This window comes from Callorhinus ursinus, unplaced genomic scaffold, assembly GCF_003265705.2.
Source record: "Callorhinus ursinus isolate GAN/ISIS: 27379988/994484 unplaced genomic scaffold, GSC_fseal_2.0 scaffold42, whole genome shotgun sequence".
NCBI classification, from domain to species: Eukaryota; Metazoa; Chordata; class Mammalia; order Carnivora; family Otariidae; genus Callorhinus; species Callorhinus ursinus.
Window position 1 is genome coordinate 3,959,268 of NW_027397104.1, and position 22,202 is coordinate 3,981,469.

General features: G+C 40.7%; 1 long non-coding RNA gene across 2 annotated transcripts in view; it reads left to right on the forward strand.

The window, feature by feature from the left end:
* The first annotated feature begins 7,716 nt into the window (after positions 1-7,716).
* Positions 7,717-22,202, forward strand: part of LOC141370685 (uncharacterized) — a 329,861-nt gene continuing 315,375 nt past the window's right edge. For both annotated transcript variants that reach the window (XR_012374943.1, XR_012374942.1), the window contains exon 1: positions 7,717-7,890. This is a non-coding gene — a long non-coding RNA (uncharacterized lncRNA). The remainder of the gene's footprint in view (positions 7,891-22,202) is intronic.

Consider the following 22,202-nt stretch of genomic DNA (forward strand, 5'->3'; position numbering starts at 1 on the left):
ATGCCTGAGAGGGATGTGCCATAGATAGGACAGGAAGTTACAACCATTCAGGGACACTGCCCATGTGACTTAATTGAGCCGACGTGATGCTGATCCAAATCAAGTTTAATGACAAATCCTGGTAGGAGTTACCTGTGCCTACCTGGGTTATATGCTTGTATATGGCTGGAATGGGCCATGAAATCGCTCTCCGTCAGGGACAGAGGTGGGTTTTTTTGTCCATCCATTGCCTCCTGTAATTATTGGTGAGGACACTAAAGATCAGCAGGTTAGTGAAATGGATAATGAATGGGTCTTAGACTAGATCAAATCCCGACTGTCTGAAATAGTCCTCTGGTCTCCCCTGGGACAGTTGCATGGGTCCAGGACCCCGGAAGGCATATTTGAGGTCAGTACTACAGGTTAGGGTGCCTGGGTGGCTCAGTTGGTTAAGCGACTGCCTTCGGCTCGGGTCATGATCCTGGAGTGCCGGGATCAAGTCCCACATCAAGCTCCCTGCTCAGCAGGGAGTCTGCTTCTCCCTCTGGCCCTCTGCCCTCTTGTGCTCTCTCTCTCTCTCTCATTCTCTCTCTCTCAAATAAATAAATAAATAAATCTTTAAAAAAAATACTACAGGTTAACGTCATCTCATTGTTTGGAGTCCTGATGACAGTAGCCTTAATTAAGTGCCGTGTGAGACCAACTGAACAGATTTAGTTCTAGCCTCTGTTGGTTAAATTAATCAGAGTGGCCAACAGAGTGAAATACTTTGGTGACGGTTTGCCAGGATCCAAGACAGGTAGGAACAAAGGTGGATTGATGGGGAAAACACTATTCTATAGGCCCTGAACATCCCTGCACCTGTTTGTTGGGTATGCCAAGAATGCAAGTTCCTTCCTGACTCTTGTTTCCTAATGCCATTTCTCAGGGTTGTGTTTATAATGAACAACCCTGTGGGTTGAAATTATATGTAGGTCAGATATTCGCTTCAAAATGATTGGGTCGGGGGAAGAACTGAGTAAGAGTATAGAACCATATCATCTAAAAGTTTGTCATTGTTGAATCTGGGTCACAGATACATGTGGGTTAAAAGTATAGGCTTTCTTACCACTTACTATAAAAACAGTGGATTCCCAAGCTGTGTTCCTCATCAGCAATCCAAACCCGTTGTATGTAGTACATCTTTCCGGGTCCCTCCACAGTAGCCCATGGGATCTGGGACAATGCTCATGCTGCTCACTGTGCCATGGGTAATAAAGTCCTTTTCTGTGACTTAGGAGTCTTGTGTCTTTTTCCAGTATTTACAAAATGGTAACAGGATCTTATGAGCTTGTAAGTAGAATAAACCCCCAGACCCTGATGGTATCTATATGGTTTTGTGGGGAGTGGGGGATGCTATGATGTCTGGTTGAAATCACCAGGCACAAATTGAGTTGTACAATTTTGCTTTCTCATTGAGAAAAAAAAAATCAATTTGTTAAACTTGTCTTGTGACTGCCCCAAATTTTGCCAAGCTGGAAATCTGGAACATTTTTATTTAGTCACTTTTTAAGCTTTATTTAAAAAATTTTAAATTATGCATAATGTCATCCAGTTACAAAATTACTGAGACATGTATGATGAGCTCCCATATAGACATCACTGCTTCAACAATTATCAACTCGTGGCTGACCTTGTTACTTCTACATCTGCCTCCCATCCCCAATGACTTTGCAGCACATTTATAAAATTATATGATTGCATTCGTAATATGTTCTGTTTTAATCATTGACTGGAATTTGCTTTGTTTTATATTGTAGTGTATTTGTTTTATATTATAGTATATTTGTTTTATTTGTATTTCTAAAGAGGTATTTTGTGAACAGAGAACATATTGTTCCATTAATAATTTTTTGAAAAGAATCACAATTCTCTCTCTCCCCCACCCTGAAATATTTTGGATGTAACCAAAGGCTATATAGAGTGGCAAATATATAACCTTAAGTTCTGTAGTTATTAAAACAAAAAAAGAAATTAGTGAAGTTAGAAAAAAACTAAAGAAAATATAAACGAGTAACAGAATATTAATGAATTATATAATATATAGCATTGACTACTTGGGAGAACTGCATCTTTGAAAAAATAAATAAAATATACGAATCTCTGACCAATTAAAAAATGAGAAAATATGCAAACATTTATTGAGATACATAACTACAAATATAGATGTTAAAATACTTTAATACAATACTGTAAAATATTCTATGCAAATAATTTTGAAACTCATAAAGAGAAAGAAAATTTCTGACCAATATATACAAAATCTGTATCAGCTGCAGCTTCCACCTCTCAGAGATTTGGTTGACTTTGGTTCAAATGCCACTTCTATTTGCTTGTGACAATCCAAAAACCTGCTCATGCTTTGGGATTTTGTTACTGCTCCATAGTTTGCTAAGCATCCACACTCCTGCATCCATGTAGGCTGTACTTATTTTCCCAGCATCATCTAAACATGAGCCGATCTGACGCTTTTCAATTTTCCACACGGAAACCACTCAGATCACAGAAAGGGTTGGTCAGTTTTTCTGTAATGGGCTAGAGAGCAAATATTTTAGTCTTCGTGGGCGCATGTATTACTCCTTCTCCACGTCCTTCTTCCTCTTCTTGGTTTACAACCGTTTTAAAAGCCGCAAAACTTTTCTGAGCTCTCAGGATGTATGGGGGGCTGGTTTATTGCTGCCCTGGGGGACGAGATGCTGGATGGTCACCTGTACCCAGCGTGCGCCCCCTACTCAGACCCAGGCCTTACCTGCCCGGCGCCTAGGGCAAGGGTGCGGTGGGCGGGGCGGCAGGCGGCACAGGGCGGGGCTTACGTTCCCGCTTCCTCCTCCTGGTGCTCCCCGGCAGTGCAGCCTTGTCTTTTCCCCGCCTAGGGGCGAGGCCGCTGACAGCCGCCGACTGCTTCGCCAGCAACCAGCGGGCATGGCGGATGGCCCTTCTGTTGCAGGTGAGCCCCGGCATCACCCGGCAACTCCTCAGGTGAATCCCGCGACCTTAACTTACCAGCCGGCCAGGCGCGGAGGGCGCGGTGGGCACCTGGGCTGTCACTATGCACCCCTGCAGGGGGCCTGCAGGGCTCCAAGCAGGGCGCCCCCACCCCTGAAAAAAAAAAAAAAGAGGTACAGAAAGAGGCTACTGGTTGGGTTTGGCCCGTAGGCAGTAGTTTTGTCAACCCTGCCCTAAAGTTAATGGCTAAAGAATGCAGGCGCTGTAGCCATATTGCGTTCTATTCTGGGTTTAATGCCCACTCCACGTTTTACTGGTTGTGTCAACCTGGGAAAAGTTTTGAGCCTCTCTGTGCCTCATTTTCCTCATTTTAGTATATGTGCTGCCGAAGCGAGCCTCGTTTTGAAAACAGTGGTAATTTAAGCGTCTGCCTTCGGCTCGGGTCATGGTCCCAGGGTCCTGGGATCGAGCCCCGCATCGGGCTCCCTGCTCTGCGGGAAGCCTGCTTCTCCCTCTTCCACTCCCCCTGCTTGTGTTCCCTCTCTCGCCGTGTCTCTCTCTGTCAAATAAATAAATAAAATCTTTAATAAAAAAAAGAAGAAAACAGTGGTAATACCAATTCTTCACAGAGTTGCAATGAAAGTTGAACGAGCTAATATGTGTACCGTGCTTAGAAAAGTGGCACATTGTGCATGCTCACTAGATGTTAGATGTTATTATCAAGCCTTTAATTTCATATAGACTATTTCTGTTCATTGGATTCAATCACATATTGCATAGCCACCTGCTGTCTTTGCCCTTTTCATCCCTACTCTTCTCTCTTCCCCTCACTTTCATATGTAACCAAGAAATTCCTCACTTTCTTTTTTTTAATCAGGTATGACTGTTCTTCCCAAGGTCAGGTTTGCCTATAGTATTATACTCTTCAGAGTGGACTTATTTATTTTATTCTCTAAGAAAAATTCTAATGAATAATTTTTTTTTTTGTTCACAGCATTACATATAAATTACCAAAAATTGACTCTAGAAGGAATGGAAAACTTGGCTAGTGCAATAATCATGCAAGTAATAGGAAAAGTTATCAAAGAATTAGATCCAAAAATATTCTTAACTCAGGTGATTTTGAATTTATTTATTTATTTATACGATTTTATTTATTTATTTGAGAGAGAGATAGCAAGAGAGAGCACAAGCAGGGGGTGGGGAGAGGGAGAAGCAGGCTCCCCCCACTCCAGCAGGGAGTTCAACATTTGGGTCTGATCATGACCTGAGCTGAAGGTAGATGCTTAATGGACTGAGCCACCCAGGTGCCCCTGATTTTGAATTTAAATGGACTTTTTATTATGGAAAATATAATCATATGAAAAAGTAAAAAGAATTATATAATGAACCTCATGTACCTATGATCCAGACTCCAGTTATAAAGTTTTGGACATTATTGTTTTTACTACATCCTCTCCTCACCTAATTCTTCCCACACTTGGTAATTTGGAAGCAAATACCTGACTTTATACAATTTCATGTATCGTATATTTTATTTTTAAAAATGTAACCACAATATCATCATTATATTAACAAAGTTAACAATACACTAATCCCCAAATATCATAAAATATGCTGCCTATATTCACATTTCCCCAATTATCTTATAAAATTTTAAATAATTTGTTTAAATTGGGCCTATTACCCTTTCTCTGTTAATTTACAGATAAACACATTCTCTTTTTTTCTTGCAATTGATTTGTTGAAGAAATAATTGTCCTGTAGTGTTCTACCGCCTGGATTTTGCTAATTGCATCTCCTTGGTGTCATTTAATATGTTCTTCTATCCTCTGCAAATAGGTATATGTATTTTGAAGCTTGATTGGATTATGCTTTTGTGTTTTGCACAAGAATACTTCATAGATGATGTTGTATACTTTTATTAGGACTTACGTAACACCTGGTTTTCTCTCTCTCTCTCTCTTTTTTTTTTTGATGTTAGCAGACATTGATGATCATTTCCTAGACTCACTAATCATTAGGAGATGGAAATGAAGATGTTCTACTAGAATATCTTCAAGTTGGCTCCTGAGTCTTTTTTTTGACATAACCTAGCAGTCTTTGATAGCTTCCTTGCTTTCTGGTATAAGCATATACCAGAATATATGATCCCTTATGATAAGAAATTCCTCATTCACTTTGTATACTTTCTGTCCCAGACCTAGAACCTGATTCCTGTTATTGGGAAATGGTAGAGACATATGTGCCCTAGGGATACTCATGGCTGTGGAGATGGTCTTTGTAGAAACAATGTCTTTTCAGTGGATGGAGTTTTTGTTTATAAAATACATCCTTTAAAAATTTTAATTTTAGTTATGAATATGATTTACAATTATGTAAATTATTTTTAGTTTCAAAGTTGTGATATTGTGATTTGAGATGAGGAATATGTATTTGGTCTTTGTCCAGCTTTTGGCACAGAGCTCTTAAGACCCTTGAAATTTACTGAATGATAAGAGCAGTAAAGGTGTCTTTTGTTATGCTAATGAGGCAGCTTTTGGCTAGCATCTAAGGATGGGGGCTGGTTGCCAGAGGAGCCAACGGTGTGATTAGGGTTGGAACTTTCAGGCCTGGGAGCTGAAGAGGGACTGGAGGTTGAATCAATTGCCAGGAGTGATTTAAGCAGTCATGCCTATGTAATGTAGCCTCTATAAAACCCCAAAGGACAGGGTTCGGAGAGCTTCAGACTTGGTGAAATGTGGAGATTTGGGAAGAGTGGTGTGTCTGGAGAGGGCATGGAAGCTCTGCACTCTTTCCCCATAACTTGGTCTATGCTTTCTTCCACCTGGCTCTTCCTGAGTTAATATCCTTTGTAATAAACCAGTGATCTAGTAAGTAAAATGTTTCTCTGAGTTGTATGTGCTCTAGCAAGAAGGGGGTTGTTAGAACCTCCAATCTGTGTAGCTTGGCAGAAGCACAGGTGACAACCTGGACTTGTGACTAGTATCTGAAATGCAGGTGGGGGACAGTCTTATTGGAATCAGCCCTCAACATGTGAGATTTGATGCTTTCTCCAGGTGGTTAGTGTCAGAATTGATTTAAATTGTGGAATACCCAGCTGTTGTCTGAGAATTGCTTGCTGGTGTGGGAACCCCTGCTCCCCAGTTACCACACACACACCCCCATGTTGAAATTGGTACCAGAAGCTTTCAAAGTCAAATCTATAAAACGAAGTATATTCAGAGAAGTCTAGCTTCTATCCCAGTCTTCTTCGTCCTATTCTTTCCTACCTCTTATGTATTTTTTTTTAAGATTTTGTTTATTTATTTGAGAGAGTGAGCAAGAGGGAGCACAAGCTGAGGGGAGGGGAAGTCTGTGGGCAGACTCCCCACTGAGCAGGGAGCCCTTTGTGGGACCCGATCCCAGAACCGTGGGATCATGACCTGAGTTGAAGGCGGATGCTGAACAGCCACCCAGGCGACCTGTATTTTTTTGTTTATCTGTCAGTTTCATTTAACAAAAGAAAATATGTGAATATGCTTTTATTTTTTTCTTTTGTAGACAAATAGGGGTGTCTTATGCATATTTTCTCCTCCATTTTTTTTTTTTTGGCCTAACCACTTATCATGGAGATCACTCCATAGCAGTATATAGAGACTTTTCCCATTCCTTTTTTTAAATTTTATAATACTGTTATGTGCATGTACCATTGATAGACATTTTTGTTTCCAATCTTTGCTGTTACAAAGCACTTAAAAGAAAATCCTAGACCATATATCTTTTTGCATGGAGTACTAAAAGAAGTATTGATGGGTCAAAGGGTAAGTCCACGTCATTTTGCTAGACATTGCCAAATTCTTTTCTGTATTAGTTAGGGTCTGCAGTGGACTGAATGTGTCCTCCCAAATTCATATGTTGAAATCTTGGTGACCCCCTGACCTTCCCACCCAATGTGATGGTATTTGGAGGTGGGGCCTTTGGGAGGTCATTAGGTCATGAGGGTGGAGCTGGAGAGGTAGCTTGAGCCCTCTGCCCAGTGAGCATGCGGTGTCAGCAGTCTACCCCCGAGAAGAGGGCCCTCCCCAGCACCCAACTGACTTCATCTTGGACTTCGAGGCTCCAGCACTGTGAGAAATAAATGTTTATTGTTTAAGCCACTTAGCCTATGGTATCTTGTTGCAGAGCTCAAAGTGACTAAGACAAGGTCAAATTTGAAAACAAACCACACCAGCTCTTTGAACCAATGGAATTTAATGTAAAGAACTGTTCCCTAGGTACAGGGTTAATTAAATTGTTGAAAGGGTAAAAAGAGAGCTTTAGGGAATCAAAAAGGCAGCAAGTCTAGGAAGCCTGTACCAGCCCTCAGCTGAGGGGACTAAGAGGAGGGGTGCCATGGAATGGCAACTCAGACCTCTGTGGAGATGGAGATGGTGCTGCTTGACTGGTGCTGTGGCTCTGAGTTTGAAATGGGGAGCTCTGTGGTCCAGGGGCCCAGATCTTGAATGGGGTGGCCAGCTGTTGTATATCCTGTTTCTATGGGAGACGGGAGTTTGCAAGTATGGGGGAAACAGAACTGAATTTCGCTGCTGTCGTGGGAAAGTACGGCGGCTGTCAGGGTGAAAAGCATCATGGGAACCGCAAGCAGACAGGAACAGACAGGGCCGAGCTAGTCCTCGGTCCTCCCCCAGCCTCTATCCTGACGTAGAGCCGACAAAGCAGGGCGGTGGCTGGAGAATCCTGGCCCCAGCATCAAAGAGCAGGGAGTAAGAAAGGATAGATTTGGAGCCGAGGGGCAACCAGGCTATAATCCCTGCGGGGCCACTGTCCATAGGTGTGGAAGCGCTGTTACGCATTTCTCCCTGTTTCGCCACAGCCTCAGCAACAGATTCGGTATTTTGTCCGACTTGTGGATTTTTGCAATCAGATTCTTCTTCTCAACAACAGGTAATAATCGTGCTTTAAGATGGAAGGTAATAATGGTTCCCACTGCTTTTATGCTGCTCATGTATAATGGCTTTAACAGTGCTTGTAAAACACTTAACAGCTCCACAGAAACACAGCTAACACAGAACAACTCTATGACCAGGGAGAAAATGACCGTGCAAACCAGCCTCAGCCGTCTGGTGGCAAAAGTGAACAGCGGGGTCCTACTGCATTCCTGACAATTAAAATAGAGAATTTTCTATATTTTTATCGTTTTGAATTTTCCCGTTTATCTCACTCAGACTTAAGACTAGGATAGCTTTTGTTAGAAAATAAGGCTCTTTGTTGAAAGGTTCATATTCCTTGCTTCTTTGCAAATTACCTTCATAAAAGGGAACATCTAGAAAATACCCCCTTAGTTTTCCTTTGTTTGTTTTCATTTCGTAGGTATTTTTGACACTCGTACATATTTTTCTGAAAGCCAATTAGTCATTTATGATTTTTTTAATACCTTTACTGATAAAATAGTGTTTCTCGACTTTAGCTAGGCATCCCAATTATTTAAAGATATTAAGGATCAAAATATGCTCCCCACTGGGGAAAATCACTCAAAGATACATCCTCTTATATTCTAGACACATTCTCCAGTTAGTTTTAAAATCTTTGATATAAATTTGTAAAGGTTAAGTCATCCTATAAATAGCAGTGCTATTAACAATCACAAAATTAATGAGAGTAATAATGAGTTCAAGCGTGTAAAATGCCAGAGTTAGCATAAACACTGTAATGCCTCCATGTATGACATTTTTGTTTTGCCATAGGGAAAAGTTCTGTGAGCTAGTTCCCTAAGTAGTGCTAATATGTTATTACTGCAAGTAAACTGCTCATTATCTAAGTTGTTTTTGCAACTTTTGGAGAAAGCAAAATGAGGTATTCTTGAAGGAGACATTTATCTCTGTGCAGTAAAAGAAAAAAGTGGTTTTAAACAGGTGAAATTAAGAAGACTTCTGTACATCACTTTCATCATTGTTATAAAAGTAAAATATGTTCACTGCAAAAAACTTTGAAAATATACCCACGTGTGTGTGTACACACACACACACAGCACGTACACACACCCCTACACCCAATCCCACTCCATTAAAAACTGCCCATAATCTGGGGCACCTGGGTGGCTCAGGTCATGATCCCAGGGTCCTGGGATTGAGCCCCGCATCCGGCTCTCTGTTCCGCGGGAAGCCTGCTTCTCCCTCTCCCACTCCCCCTGCTTGTGTTCCCTCTCTCGCTGTGTCTCTCTCTGTCAAATAAATAAATAAAATCTTAAAAAAAAAACAACTGCCCATAATCCTATCCCCCATGGATGACTTATCACTGCTAATATGTTTAGTTTTATCAATGTCTATCTTATCTCAGTAAGTGGGGAGCTCATAGTAGCTAGTATTATATGTTGCTTTTTTTTTCTCCAAATATAACATTAGAAACTTGTCTCAGGCCATTGAAAGTTAATTGAAAACATGATTTTTGTATTGTTGCATAATATTATAGCACACAGATTGCATTTTATTTAACCTTTGGCCACCTCCCATTTTTAGCTATTTAAAAATTTTCTTACTTTTCCATTATGAACAGGTGAACATTTTTATGCATAAAACTTTGACTAAATATCTAATTATTTCCTTAGCACAAATTCCTGCAAGAAGAATTTGCTGGGTCAAAGGGTCTGCACATTTTTAAAACTTTTAAAATATGTTTCCAAATTGTCCTCCAGAAAGCTTGTATTAGTTCAAATTTCCACTGGATGAGACAGAATAACCATCTTTCAGGATCCTTCACAATGCTGGATATTATCAATAATTTTTTTTGTTAATTTAATGGGAGAATTTGATGCTCATTAAAAAATTTATACTTATCGAATATTAATTTATAAATACAATTATAAGACCAAAATATTCCTGATTTAGCCTTCATTAAAATTATGGCTGAAACCAGAGGGCACACATTTCAATAGCGGGTATCTCCAGAAAAAAAAAAAAAAATTGTTGACATGGATGGTCTGAAAGTGAAAAGAACTGAGATACTCATTATATGCTGTTAAGGAGATGAGGGTAAAAGCTGAAAATTTGACATTTTTGAAGTATAAATATTAGCCAGTATTATACTGTTTTGGTTTCTCTAGATTTATAATGTAGTTTGAAATGAGGAAGTTTAATACCTCCAGCTTTGTGGTTCTTTTTCAAGATTGCTTTGGTTATTTGGAGTTTTTTTGTGGTTCCATAGGAATTTTAGGATGGCGTTTTCTATTTTTGTAAAAAAAATGCCATTAGAATTTTGGTAGGGATTGCATGAATCTGTAGATCACTTTCAGTAGTATGGACATTTTAACAGTATTAATTTTTCCAATACATAAATCCATTTGCTTGTATCTTCTTCAGTTTCTTTCATCAGTGTTTTACAGTTGCATTTACTAAGAGAGTGGATCTTATGTGTTCTCACCACACACACACACACACACACACACACACACACACACACACGCAAAGGTGACAATATGAGGTGATGAATGGATTTGTTCATTAGCTTGATGGTGGTAATATTTCTCAACATATACACATATCAAAACATCACATTGTATATTTTAAATATATATGATTCTCACTTGTCAATTATACCTCATTAAAGCTGGAAAAAAATGGCTTAGCCCTTTGGGAGCAAAATATGAATATTTAGTCAGGTTGGATAAATAAAGTTCTAGCCAGATTTTTCTTGAAGAGTTTCTTTTTTTCTGTCTTCATGAATTTGGATCAGGCCAGTTCATCAGCAAGATGTTCTCCAGTGACACACTGATCTTTACTCTTGAGACTGTATTTTTTTTTAAAGATTTTATTTATTTGACAGAGAGAGACAGTGAGAGAGGGAACACAAGCAGGGGGAGTGGGAGAGGAAGAAGCAGACTTCCCGCCAAGCAGGGAGCCCAATGTGGGGCTCGATCCCAGGACCCTGGGATCATGACCTGAGCTGAAGGCAGACGCTTAATGACTGAGCCACCCAGGCGCCCCTACTCTTGAGACTATTTATATAAACTACTTTGGAGTAGAAAACTTTATTTTTTTTATTATTTTATTTTTTAAAGATTTTATTCATTTGGAACAGAGAGATACAGAGAGAGAACATGGCGGGGGGGAGACAGAGGGAGAAACAGACTCCCCACTGAGCTGGGAGCCCAATGTGGGGGCTTGATCCCAGGACCCCAGGATCATGACCTGAGCCGAAGGCAGATGCTTAACCATCTGAGCCACCCAGGAGCCCTGAAAATTTTAGTTATTTAACATAGGTTATAGACAATGTATATTTGAATTTTATAATATTTCACTAACTGATTCTGGCTTTATTGACATTGCTATAATTAAACCAGACCATCTAAAATATTCTCTTAGATATGGGCTATACAGAAATATATGGTATTTATTTATTTATTTATTTATAGAAATATATGGTGTTTAAAGCAGAAACATTTAAAAGCTAAACACAGTAAGAAAATACAGATGATAATAAGTATTGAAGAGGATGTGGAGAAATTGGTTCCCCTCATACAGTGTATTCCCTCAAACATCGCTGATGGAAATGTTAAATAGTACAGCCACTTTATTTGTTTAAAGATTTTATTTGTTTGAGAGAGAGCACAAGCAGAGGGAGCAGCAGAGGGAGAGGGAGAAGCACAGCAGGGGCTGTGCTGGATTGATGCGGGGCTCAATCCCAGGATCCTGGGATCATGACCTGAGCCGAAGGCAGATTAACCGACTGAGCCACCCAGGCGCCCCTAGTATAGCCATTTTAAAAACAGTTTGGATGTTTTTCAAACTATTAGACATAGAGTTACTGCATGACCCGGCAATTCTAGTTCTAGGTATATACCCATGATAAATGAAAACATTTATTTATATAAAAATTTGTACATAAATATTCATAGAAGCATTATTTATAATGGCCAACAGTAGAAACAATCCAAATGTCCATTGACTGATGAGTGTATAAACAGAAAGTGGTATATCTATACCACTGCTGGAATATTCTTCAGCAACAAAAAAGAACAAAGTACTGATACATGCTACATCAGGGACAAATCTTGAAAACATTATGCTAAAAAGAAGAATCCAGTCACAAAAGACCACATATTGTATGAGTCCATTCCTTGACAAAATAATAGCCAATCCAATCTACCAACATATAAAGAGAGTAGTAGGTCATGAAAAAGAGATTTATCTTAGGAAAGCAATATAACATTTGAAAATCAACCGGTGTAATATATTGTATCAACAGACTAAGAAAAACAATAATCAGCCTTAATAGATGGAGGAAATTCCACTTTTTCATTGCTGGTATATAAGAAAATAATTGACTTTCATATATTAATTTTGTATCCTGCAACCTTGTTACAATGGCTTATTAGTTCCAGGAATTTTTTCATCTTTTAGATTTTCTACATAGACAATCATGCCATCTGCAAATAGAGACAGTTTCATTTCTTCCTTTCCAATTTGTATACCTTTTATTTTCTTTTCCTGTCTTACTGAATTAGATAGAAGTTTCAACAAGATAAAGGCAGTGGCAAAAGGGGACATCCTTGCCATGTTCCTAATCTTAGAGGGAAAGCTTGGAGTTTTTCATTATTAAGTATGCTACGAGCTATAAATTCTTCTGTAGATGTTCTTTATGAACATCCCTTTATTCCTAATTTGCTAAAAGTATTTATTATAAATGGGTGTTAGATTTTGTCAAATGCTCTGTCTGCATCTATTGATATGATCATGTGATGTGTTACATTAGTTGATTTTCAAATGTTGAACCAGCCAGGCATAGGTCTGATAATCCCACATGGTCATGGTGTATAATTATTTTTATACATTGTTGGATTCAATTTGCTTATATTTTCTTGGGGATTTTTGCATTTATGTTCATGAGAGATATTAGTCTATAGTTTTCTTGTAATGTCTTGTCTGATTTGGTATTAGAATAATCCTGGCATTAGGAAGTATTCCTTCTGCTTCTGTCTTCTGTAAGGGATTGTAGACAGTTGCTAAAATTTTTTTTTCTTAAATATTCAGTAGAATTTACCAGTGAACCCATCTGAGCCTAGTGCTTTTGGTTTTGGAAGATTATTAATTATTGATTTAATTTTTGTAATAGCTATAGGGCTATTTGCTTTATCTCTTTGTTTTTGTGTGAGCTTTGGCAGATTGTGTCATTCAAGGAATTGGTTGATTTCATCTAGGTTATCAAATTTATGGGCATAGAGGTGTTCATAGTATTCCTTTATTATCTTTTCATTGTCCATGAGATCTATAGTGGTGTCCCCTCTTCCATTTCTGGTATTAGTAATTTGTGTCTTTTCTCTTTTTTGCTTTGTTACCCTGGCTAGAGGCTTATTTTTTTCCAAAGAGCCAACTTTGTGTTTTGTTGATTTTCTCTATTGATTTTCTGTTTTCAGTTTTATCAATTTCTGTTCTAGTTCATATTTTTGATTCTGCTTCCATTTGCTTCTTCCTTCCTTCATAATTTTCATTAAGGCCCTTATTTCTTGCTGTTTGTGAACCTCCCTGCTTTTAGGTCCCCTGAAAATAGTTTTTTCAGGCCAGAGATTCAATTTGAGAAGGATTGAATGGTCAAGGGACTTATGGGAAAAGCGTGATCAAGCCTTTTCTTCTTCCTACAACAACTACAACTACTACTAAAATCTACCATTTATTGAGTGTCTACTAAGTGTGAGATATTTTTTGAACAATTATCTTATTTAATTCTCATAATAGTCCTACAAGGCAATTAGTATTATTTTCATGTGTACGTGAGGAAAGAAGGTTATGGAGGTAAAAGTAACTTGCTCAAGGCTACACACTTTGTGTAAGTGGAAAAGTTGGGTTTTAAGCTCTGATCTGTAGGGTAATAATGCAAGAGATGTACATAGAAATAAATTCACTGCAGATATATAGTCATATAGAGATTGCAACATCGCAGAGATTTTTAAAAAAGATTTTATTTATTTATTTATTTATTTATTTATTTATCTATCTATCTATCTATCTATCTATCTATCTATCTATCTATCTGAGAGAGGGAGAGAGCATGGGTAGGGGGAGGGAGAAGCAGACTCCCCACTGGGCAGGGATCCTAATGAGGGACTCTGATCCCAGGACCCTGGGATCATGATGTGAGCTGAAGGCAGATGCTTAACTGACTGAGTCACTCAGGCGCCCTGCAACATCACAGAGATTTTAAGAACATTTTATGCTTAAAAAAATTTCCAGGGTGGTGTATTTTGTTTATCAGGAAGTGGGATTGCCTTGTCAGGTGAAGGAATGACTTACTCAAAGGTAGAGATGTGTTGGTAGGTGGGGAATGGTGAGACTGGTGTTGTCTCAATTTAGTGTTAGCCTATGATATATATTTTTATTTTTTTTGAAACATCTTTTTTTATTTAAGATTTTATTTATTTGAGAGAGAGAGAATGAGAGAGAGCATGAGAGGGAAGAGGGTCAGAGGGAGAAGCAGACTCCCTGCTGAGCAGGGAGCCCGATGTGGGACTCGATCCCAGGACTCCGGGATCATGACCCGAGCCGAAGGCAGTCGCTCAACCATCTGAGCCACCCAGGCGCCCCTATGATATATATTTTTAAAACTGGCCCCTTTGGATGCCCATATGTTTTAATCCTTCAAGAGGATTAAATTATTGCCATGTCCAGTATTTCACTCCATCCTTAAATATGACTTTTAAATAATTATCACATCCTAAATTGGTTTAAATTAAGTCTATGTATAATACTTCTCCATTCCTTTCTATCTTATTTTGGAAAATTTGGTTTGACTTCCTTTAGGAGGTGAAGATTATGATCTAGGAATCCTTTCAGCCCAGTAATAATACCATGAATTTAATTTCTATAGGTTTATTAACTCCGGAAGGCAAAGAGCTTAATGCAGGGGAGATGTATTTAATTACTGACAGTGGAAACTTTGTGAGAGACTTAATGGGAAGGAAACAAAATCTGCATAGAGTAATAAGGGAACATTTGATTTCAAGATATTATTTGCAATATTAAATTGTGCCAATAGATGGAGAAGTTGTTCCATATAAATCAGAAGGCTTGGTTCCTCTATGATGACTAAAGAAATTCCGGTTTCTGGCAAGTTGAAAATGGATTTTCTCAATAAAAATGTGAAGCAGAAAAACTGGGTTACTCATAAATTTTAATAAGAAATAACTTTAACCGGGGACAAGAACTTCACTAATTTCAATTATATGTACATGAAACTCTTAGTACCTGCACTGTTTTTGCAATTTGGCCATACCACTCTTAGATCTGTACATATGAATGTATATGTATGTGTTTATACCTGATCTTGTACAAACAGGGTTTTTAAAAATGCACGTAATTTTATAGGATAAAAATGATAAGCATAACTATATTTAAAAAGTGGAGCAAGAAAGAATGGAATGAAATTAGAGTAACAGCATGCCTTGAGTTGGGCCACAAATCTGGCCTGGAGCTTCCTAGCAGCCCTTGCAAGTAGGCAAACAGGATCAGCTGAATGACTCCCAAGCCAAGCCAGACTCCCAGCGTTTATAATCTAAAAACATGCCATGTGCTAGGAGAGCTATAATAATTCTTAACACTAAGGTCAGGAGTTTGTCTCTTAGGGACTCATAAATAGGATGCTGTGTAATGCAATAGATAATACCCTTAATTAAGCCAGTGATACTTTTCACATGACTACTTCTTGCAGATGGGTCATATCACAGTGCTATTTAATTAAAGGAGTTTGAGGTGGAAGGGGGAGGGTGAGCGCCATGTGCCCCAAAAGAATCCTTACAAAGAATACAGGATAGCTTTCTGATTGTCTAGTTGGACAGAAGGTTACAATTCAGAGTCCATCAATCGTCCATAAATGTTCTCTCTCTAGCGGAAGGGTTTGATGAGGATGGAGGGCGGCGTGAAGACTACATAGCATGCTGCACACACACCACTGAGCCTGGCGGCTGGCGAGGCCTCGCTGAAAGCCATTCACGGTCAGTCTGGACCGAGCACTACCCTCCGCCAAGGGACACAAATGACCTGCTGTGGCTGACTTGTATGGATATCTGTGTGGCCTCTTCAATGCAGTGGTGTCTTTTTCAAAAGTCCTTTGACCTGGGTTAGCTTCTGGAAGGGTTCCCTCCAGCCTCATATTTGCTTACTCATCCTGTTCCAAACCTCCATGCACAAGGTCTCTCTATCCTGTTGGTGTTACGGACTCTTTCTTCGCATCGTCTCTAGCTTGATCCTTCTCTTGCTCTGTTGGTACCTTCAGTCTTTGTGATTTTCCAGAGGACGCTGCTGCTCTATACCCTGAAAGCCAACCCAGACTACCACTGTCCCAGCCTTTCTCTAGAAAGTATTCTAATACTGCTGCCCAGATCAGGTTTCCCTTTCTTTCCAGGAGGGAAGGAAGAGACCACACAGCCATTAGGTTTCATGGCTTCCTTCTCCACCAACTTTCCCCAATCCGTTAGTCTGTGACACATTTATAAATTTTGCAGAGTAGCTTCTGGGGCTGGAAGCTGATTTGAGAAAGTTGCTCCAGCTCCCTATCCAGTCACCACTTGGTTTCTTCACATCCATATGCTCTGCCTTCAAACGCGACGTCACTGCATCCTCTCTGGAAGTGACCAGGGTCAGTCAGCCTACCTGCCCAGTGACACACACAAACGTTCCCCTGCATCTGGCCTCCCTCTTCTCTCCATTGTCCTGGTTGCAAATTCTGCTAAACAGAATGTTGCAATAATTTTGCTTTCTATAGCCTGAGGGTGTGCTAAAGGTGTACTTTTCCTTCTACTTCTGCACACTGATTGGAAGAATGTGCCCTGAATTCTGTTTTGTTTCCATTAACCTTTTTCTGAGAAATTACTGACCCTGAATATTGGAGCCGCAAATGGATCCTTTTTAACAAGTATCCTGTCAGGATGCAACCGCTGTGTATTATGTGGCTTTTAGTCTGCAAATGCTTCCTCTTAATGCATCAGTTCCTTAAGAAGTAGTTATTTGAGTGACCTTCCCTGTATTGGGATTTTAGGAATATTTCTATTTCTACTGTTTTAGGAAACCTCCGGTCAGAAGAATTTACAGTTCACTTATTTTTATAGCTGGTGGTAGCTATTTAAAGCCTTGCGTCTCACTCCTACCTGCTTGAGAGCATCCCAGATCAATGCTTCTTCTGAGTTCTCTGTAGACTTTGTCTTAATCCTGTGCACTCAGTCTTAAGTGAGATATTTGTATCCTGACGTATTCTGTATGTTTCTGTCATCCTTGAGAAAATCATGCAAATTCTTTTCCTAGCTCAACGCAAAGCAGAATTGGGCCACTATCATTTCCCCTCCAGTGAGAGGGGAGAGACTGTGTGTTGAGGTGAAGCAGCAACCCGATTTTGATCTTACATTATTCAGATGGGAGCCTCCATACTGTTCACTGCAACACTATGTCTACGAAATAGCTCCCCAAAGTTGCCATTAGAGGATGGGTCAGGATTGGTATACTTCTAGAAAGCAAACCCAGTGGGCAGTACACTCTGCATTCTTGGATCCTTCATTATTTTCAGGTGATGCTGCCAACAACTCGGGACTCTCTAGCGGCAAGCCTGTAGGAGCAGCCCCCTGGGGGCTGTCTAGGCCTCTTAGGAGATTTTCAGTGGTCAGTTCTTAGCAGATACATAGGGATTGGTCCTCATTATAAGCTCTACCTGTCTTTAATTCTCTTCTCTATTTTCTATTATGGTAAAAATTAAAAACAATAACAAAAAAGACCTGTTATAAGCAGCTCTTGGTTTCTATCAGTGAGTACGTTGTGAAGGTCCTTGGAATCTTGGGGGTAGATTTTCACATGTGCGAGTATGTGCGTGTGCAAATTGGGGGGCGGGCAGGGCACAGAGGAGAGACAGGGAGGAGTTGGAGACCCTGGAGTGGTAAGGGAATATAATTGAAGTGAAAAACAAGTGCTCCCTCATGCTTTGCTGCAGAGTCAGCCCAGAAAGCAAAATGAATTGCATGTAGACTGCCCTCCCCTTCCCCGCAAAGGGCTTGCGATGTCCTGACTCCTTAATCTGAGTTATTGGTGACAAGTGAAATCAGGCAGCCTGCTTTCTAGGTAGCAGGTTGAACTGCAGTGAAATGTCTCAGGAATACCTCGGCTTTTGTCAGAAAGCTAAGCAGAACTGACTCCAGATGGTACCTGTAGGGTGCATTGTAATCTTTCTGCACACATTACTTATATTTGCATTTGTGAGGTATAACCCGTTGTGAAGCAAAATGCTGACTGAGAGGCTCTAGGAAAGACCCTTCAGCATAACAACATCACATTGGTTTTGGTTGTTTCGGAACAAATGAGCGCTGGAAATCACTGAGGAAGAGTGCAGACAAATTGAAAGTAAGGGAAACAGCTTCCCCTTGGTCGGGGGAGTGTATGTGTGGTGGCGGCTAGCAGGTTCTTCCCCGTGGCATCATTTCCCACTGTCTCTTTATTATATGGAGCAGGGATCTGTCCGTTTGGATATCCTTGGCTTCTCCAGATGCCAGAAGCAGTCTTGAATGAGCATGCTAGACCAAGGAGAAGGGAAGGGCACCTTTTATACCAGAGTGAGATCTACAGAAAATGAAGCTTAGAAACCATTAGTTGGTGGGGGGGACTGGAGTGAGCTAGGGGAGATGTGCATGGAACAAAGGGAACCGGAGAAAGGAGAATAATTCTTGTCTTAAAATAGAGGGAAAGAGAAGAGAAATGGGAGAAGAAGAAATCAAAACAAGAGATAAAATCATTCAAAACAAGAGCTAAAGAGCCAGAAAGAACACTGCACAGAAAATGGTGCTGGGTGTCTCCCACAGTAGGGTTAAACTGAGTTAGGGCCAGCACTGGTGTGGGGGGTGGGGGGAAGCAGGACAGAAAAGTGTCAGGAGGCTGTCCTTGGAAGTCTGAGGGCAGAGTTGCCCACAGACCTGCTCTGCTCTGGCAGAGATGATCCTGGAACATCTGCCCAGTGACCTGTTTCCACAGGGCCTCGTCTGGCTGGTTCTGTAGAGCTCTGAGAAGGCCCAGAGGCTGTCTTCTGTCTCTTGGTGTGAGGATGGTGTACGGGGAGGAGGAGAAGGAAGGGAGGAGCAGACAAGAGACACAGCCCATCTTCTTTCTACATCTCTGTATCCTAATTAACAAAATGACAAAATGTCATAGTACCCAACTCAGAGCGTCCTTAGACCATTAGACTGAGGTGGATCTAATGCCTTGATAGCCTCCCTTAGCAAACCAAAATTTAAGCCTACACATGCCTCAGTTAGGAAATTGGAACGGTAAGGACAGCCAGGCACGAATGGCCAGCCAGGTCTCAAGTTATAGCCAGTCATTAATTCCCTTGCTTTGCTTCTGCATTTTCTCTGTGCAGGTAAGTCTTGCCCTTGGCTCCTGTTGGTGGAATGCGCCTGACCACTTTCAGTTCGGTGCTGCTCAGTTTGAATCGATTCTTTGCTCACATAAACTCTTAACATTTTTAATATGGCTCAATTTGTCTTTTAACAAGAGATAATACAATGTTCCTGGCTCAGTAAATGTTAGCTATTTTTAGTACCCACACGTGTGGTCTTTAAAAAATGTACAAAAATATTAACGTAGTAATTTTTTTAAGTAAAAATACCAGTTACTAAATAGTACTCACAACCAAAAATACACACACACAAGCACACACATGCTCACACGTACACGCATGCATGGGAGGAAGGAATTGAAATCTTAGTAGTGATTACTTTTAGAAAGTGGATGATCGCTCATTTATTTTTCTTCCCATGCTTGTCTGTGTTTCTACAGTGAACATTAATTCCTTTTGTAGTAAAAAACACATTATTCTTTTTTTAAAAGAAGATTTATTTATTTGACAGAGAGAGGAGCATTCGAGAGCACGAGCAGGGGGAGGGGCAGAGGGAGAGAAACTCAAGCAGCCTCCATGGTGGCCGAGGTGGGGCTCGATCCCATGACCCTGAGATCATGACCTGAACTGAAATCAAGAGTTGGAGGCTTAAGTGATTGCACCACCCAGGTGCCCCCCAAAAACATTCTTCTTTAAACAGCTGCAAGAATCAATCCCAACAAGGTTCATTATCAGTCCTTTTTCTTATGCGTCCTCAAATATAGATTCAAGAAGGTGTTACATCAGTCCTTGTTTTCACTCTTCCTCAAATGTGCATTCATTCATGGCCACCCCACTGGTGCCTTCCAGCTCAGAGAGAGAAGCATGTTTGCATTCTGAAGGTAAGAGCCGGGAGTTACTCGGTCCTACTTTTCTCACCTGTGCTTTAGCAAAGGCACCTGAAGTTCATAACAAAAGACCTTATTTGCTTACAGCTGTGCTGGTTAAGGCGCCAGAATTGAAGGCAGCCTGGGATCAGGTATGGTTTCGCATGATCTGCAGGAGGAAGGCTAATTTTTTGGAGGGCTGTCTCTTTGCACATGCTTTATTAATCGGTGTGCATTGCCATAAAAAATTGGCTTTTAGCTGAGGCAACCTTCTGAGGGTGGCTCAGTGGAACAGCTGCTCTGGATGGGAAAGTGCCACTCCAACTGGCTGTGCATACGAACCACCTGGGGATAGCTCAGAGCACCTGAAAGCAAGCATTTGTCAGCGGAACCATGCTTTCCCTGGGCCCTGTTTGGAAATGGAAGATGTCATGTTGTGTTTCCATTGCCTCTCTGCTAGAATCCAATGAATAGCATTGTATGATGATGTGGAATCTGGGTGATTTTTGGTGGTGATGATGGGTTTGAAGAGCAGGGAGGAGGAGGGCGGTGATGTAGGATCCACAGTCCAATCGGAAACGAAGGAGAGAAGTAGAGAAGTAGAGTTAAGAGTTAGATGTCTGTGCCTGTGATTTGCACTCCACCTCAACTTAAGCACTGTTCCATATTTTGATCTGCTTTGGCACGTTTTGATTTTGGGCAGGAATTCAATCTTGTCCATGTTGCCAGAGGCTGTGTATGTAATAGAGGCATCACATACAGTGACAGGCTTGTAGAAAAAGCACTGTGCTCTGACACAGATCAAACGGGAGCATTTCCATTGAAAAGTGCAGCACAGGTGGTTTTTTGCATCCCCGTGGTAATTTGGTGGCTCGGGGTCATGTTCAGCAACTGTCCAGGTGTGTATAACACTCAGCGATGCTGATGGATGTGGGACCCTGCCTCCCCCGGCAGCCTGGTTCTTAGGTGGGGAGGCACCCTTTATGGGGAAGCTTCCTGAGCAGAGGGTCCACGACTGGGGATACAGAGCCCTGAATACTGGCACCCCAGCTTATTCAGACCTTGGGCGGAACTCTGATCCTTTGTGAAGAACTGATAGTGCGTGACAACTAAGAGCGGAAGCATGGGGATCATTCAGTCTTTATTTCTCATTCTTCTTCCGGCTATTGCCCGCCCCCCGACCCAAGCCTCCCAGAGGGCGGAAGGAGGAAGGCGGAAGGCGGAAGAGGGAGGAGGGGCAAGTCAGGGCATGGTTGCGCCTCCTAATTTATTAGTAGTTCTATTAAAAGGTATTGTGGTGGTGGGGAAACTCATGGTAGCTAGGGATAAAAAAATGTTGGATAATTTTGGGTTTCAGATTATCTAGGAGTTATTGTGAGCACCATTGAACCCCTTTCCATACATGAGGGACAGGGCCTGTAGCCTTGAATTCTGTATTTAGTGTTAAAGATTTGCATGAATCCGTTTTCATGTCCAGTTAGATTGATGAGCAGTTTGGCTACTTAATGTTATTCCTGCTTTGTTTTTTGCTGAGGTTCTTTAAATGTGCTCTGTGTTGACTGATCCATGTAAAACATTCACTGCCTACCTACTGTGCACCAAGCCCTGAACAGAGATACAGGGTGCAGATTGACTTTCAGGAAATTTAATCTAATTATAGGGACAGAGAATTAAGCAAATAATTAAGAGATAGCATAGTAAATGTCTGATAAGGAAAATCCTATGTGCCTTGGGGCATGTGGCAGCGACCTGGGGAGGATGGAAGAAGATATGGAGGCGCTGACTTGTAAGTTGAGACCTAATGATGAGTAGAGTTGACTGGGGAGGGACCAGTGTTCTGCGCAGAGGGACCAGTCTGAGTACCTGTCATAATTCCTTTCTCCTGTGCATGTATGGCTAGAAAGTCATAAGTGAGAAGAAACGTCTCTCAAAAAAATCAAGTTGGAAGGTAGTTATTAACAGATCTCTTATCAAGGAGAACTTCATTTATCTCCCACTTATGACCACTGCCCATTCGGTTTTTTTTTTTTTAAA